This window comes from Apteryx rowi, unplaced genomic scaffold (assembly GCF_003343035.1).
Source record: "Apteryx rowi isolate R43461 unplaced genomic scaffold, aptRow1 scaffold_45, whole genome shotgun sequence".
Lineage (NCBI taxonomy): Eukaryota > Metazoa > Chordata > Aves > Apterygiformes > Apterygidae > Apteryx > Apteryx rowi.
In genome coordinates, this window is record NW_020450705.1 from 2468752 (window position 1) to 2472504 (window position 3753).

Sequence of the window (3753 nt, forward strand, 5' to 3'; positions counted from 1 at the left end):
CCGAGCCTCCAGCCTTACTCACCCCAAAAACGCCGGAGTCGCGGCTCTGACGACGTCTAGGAGATAACCCCACGGAGGCTTTCCGGCAAGCCCTCCCTTTCGGGGGAAGCCAGGCTCGGCGGAAGAGCGCCTTATGCAACAGCCGTCTCTGGTTTCTGAGCAATCTCTGCCCCACGTAATGGGCAGCCGACGTTGCGAAATGGGTGAAGAGGGGGGGAAAAAAACCATCAGTCATGTCACAGCCCGGAGGGGACGGAGGCAGCAGGAGCGGGCTCGTCGGGGCTGGGACGCTCCGCCACGTGCGGCCGTACCCGCGGGTTATCAGCCCCGCTGCGGGCTATTATTACTCCTCAAAATAAAAACGTCTCCCTGTCAGCAGGCCAGGGTTTTGGGGCTGTTCTGAACRAGGCCGCGGAGAGCATGTACACTTTCCGGTTTGTTCGGTTTGGAGCGCGCGCGCGCTCGTTCCCCCCAGCCTAGCCGGCGAGGAGTCGAAATACCCGTTCCCGAGGAGCACCGCTCGGACCAGGCTCCCGTCCGTGCCTCGAGAAGCGATGAGCCGCAGCTACTGGAATTCCAGCCGACGGGGTGCGCTGCCAAATTTCCACAGCAGCCCCAGCTTTTGCTCCAGCCAGATTTCCCTGAAAACACACATTTGGCAGGAAGTCCAAGGAGCCTTTCAAGAGGCTGCGCTAGCTCTGTGCTGCGTATCATGGCCAAAGGACAGCTGAGAGGRCGAGAGAGAGACTCGCCACTCGGTTTTCCAAATGCTCATGGCGTGGAAATGCACCTACCCAATTCTCTCCCATAGAAACTTGGAGACAAGTTTGCCAGAGGCACTGGGAGGGAGTTTGATGCCTTGACCCCATCATTATCTTCGCCCAGAAAGCAGACGGCAGCAGAACCAGCACGGAGAGCGCAGCTGGGTCTCCAGGGAGGGAGCAAATCCAAGAGTCTCAAGGGCAATCGTGCAACCACGTGCCACCATGCTACCCGGAGACCATCCCATGGGTGGGCACCACCAGCACGGCTCACAGGCAGGAGGTGACACTCGCTGGCGGGAGGTCCTGGTGTGACGGGGCCCCTTGCCTTCACCAGACCACGTCCTGACTGTGCCAACTCTCCATCCTCCATCACCCCTAGGTCTCCTGCTCCCACCCTCCAGCACAACCCTCCAACTAGGAAATGGCCCAGGCGCCATGCTCAGGCGTGCGGTGACATACCTCTTTGGATAGGGACAGCACAGAGCCCTGACATGCTGTTATACAGATTTAGCCTGTTTCAGCACGAAAGGCATACGGTAATCGCGATCCTGAGCCCAATTTACGCTGCTGTTCTGGGGCCAGCAGGGCTGAACAGGCTGAATTCAGAAGGAGCGCTCAGGGGGAGTTAGCTACAGTCCAGAGCACGCAAGGAGAAGCAACAAAGTGAATGATGATGAAGAAAACAAGTCCATCCCTCCTCCAATCCCAAATCTATATCACAAGCCGGGCACAGATATCTTACGAGAGCAGAGCTGCAAAGTCCCGGTCTGGCTGGGCGCCCCAGGAACATTCAGATCTGGGCTTGGGTTTTGAACTTTATCTCTAGTTTAGGCTACAGCTTGCTGGACAGCCAGGCACATAATCACATGCATCCCTGACGCCAACGACTCAAATAATCTCATTACACATGACGGCAAACGCTGTGCCTGTCCCAGGCAGCCGGAGCCGGCTTGCTCACCTGCCCTCTTCACTGGGAGAAATTCCTTTGGCAAGACCAAAGCAACACACCACCACAACATGCAGGAAGGTGACGTACTCCTCCAGCAGCTTCTGCGTGGACCCACAACTTCTGACGTCGCTGTGTGGTCCCACCAAAGCTCGGAGACGAGCCGCCGCTCCAATCTCCTGCTCCCTCCTCCACCTCCAGCAGGCAGGTTCCTGTCCCACCACCGCTCTGATCTCGTGACAGTCACTCTGCCACCAGTGACATTTTCATAGTTCGCAGCATCTGCAGCAAAATTCATGTTTCGGGTCACCTCAGGTCAGGAGGATCTACCAACCATCACACACTTGTGGCCTTTAGTCCCTTCCTGAGGCCACGAAGGAAATACAGAATTTAAACAACTGTTAAACCTGCTGGCCTCTGTAATCCCTACTCCAAATTGGTGAGATATTAACAGGCTGAAATCTTTGAAATGACTCAGTCAGTAGGTGTAAGAGCAACAGCGTAACAGGCTGTCAAAGCTGTCTGCATTCAGACTCACTCTTGCGTATCCTGCTCTAACCCCAGTGAGCTGTTCCTGTCCGCTTCCTTGGGTAAATTGGACACAGACTATTCCCGTAAGGAGCCTGGCCACAGCACCTCTCTGCAGACGCAGAACATGACTTGCAGCCAGTAAACTGGAAAAGGGAGGCCAAGTTTTACAGGACAAACTGAGGTACGTGCACAACCTATGCGACCCTCTCAGCAGGCATTGGGAAGACCATGATAGAGTGAAAACACTGCAAGTCTCCAGCAGCATCCGTCGCTCTCCTCACCGCGGGCCCATTACGAAGGCCAGGCTCCAGGAGGGGTGYCGAGCGCGCAGGACAGCGGGCTGGAGCCATACAAACTCCTTCTGCAAAGCCCTACCTTTACGGCCAAGAGAAACAGCGATTACTAAGTCCTTTGCACACCGCGTGCAAAGGCTTTGCAGCTTGTGCATGGGGAGCGCCTCTYCCAGGGTGCTCGCAGATCCAGGGAAAGAGCATTTTAGATGCTTTCACACGCCAGTCATGAGAGACAAGCAGCACCCATGGAGCCAGCAGAAGCCACGCGCAATGGGATATGGGTCTTAAGTGCTTTTAAAATGCTATGCTCCTATGCTCCAGAGCTATAGGGCATGAGCAGCCTGCAAGTCCGCTCAGGAGAGGACGGCAGCTCCACTCTCTCAGCACATGGATGATCTGGCCGCAGTCCCACACACTTGCCTCAGACCACGAGGACATCGCCGGCACCAGATGAACAGCTCTTACACAACCCACCATCTCCACGCCTGCAGTATCCTCCCCAGCTCTGCTTGCCACCCCCGTCCTCCTACCCGCGGATAGGGCGCTCACGACAAAGAGCATCACCAGCCACACGTCCTTGCTGCCACGTGTCCCTCCTGCGTGCTTCCCACCCCCATAACCGCTGCCAGCCCCGGGATGAACACAACAGTGTGATGGCTTCAGACAGCTCAGGAAGGTTGGCCTCAACACCCAGGAAAGCCCAGTTTTGCAACTGATTTAAGGGTAGAGAGAGGTCACCTAAAGCTGTGTTTAAGTGCCAGCCATTACGCAGTGGTCATCATGGACCCACACCCCAAAAACTTCCTTCCTCCAGAAACGGAAGCCTGCAAGCTCAGCCTGGTCCTCAAGACGCCTTTCCCAGTTCTTGCTCTGCTACCTAAAACCCCATGAAGGGGAGAGACACTACATGACACCACCGCACACCACGCAGCTCCATCCCAACCCCGACATGGGCAGCTCGCTCCGGGGGCCGGCGGGGAGCATCTGCAAAGGACGGGCCCCCAGAGGGGACYGCTCCAGGCCCGCGGCAGCCGCCCTCACGCGCTGCGGGCAGCCCCGTGGCGGCGGAGGGGAGGCAGCGCGTTATTCTTGGAAACCAGGAGGTGAGGTCATGCTGCCTGAATGCTGCAACTTGAGGCCAGGTGCACGGGGACAGTTCTGCTCGGGGACAACCGGCCCGGCTCCCATGCCGCGAGGCACAGAGAGCGCAGTCAGCAGG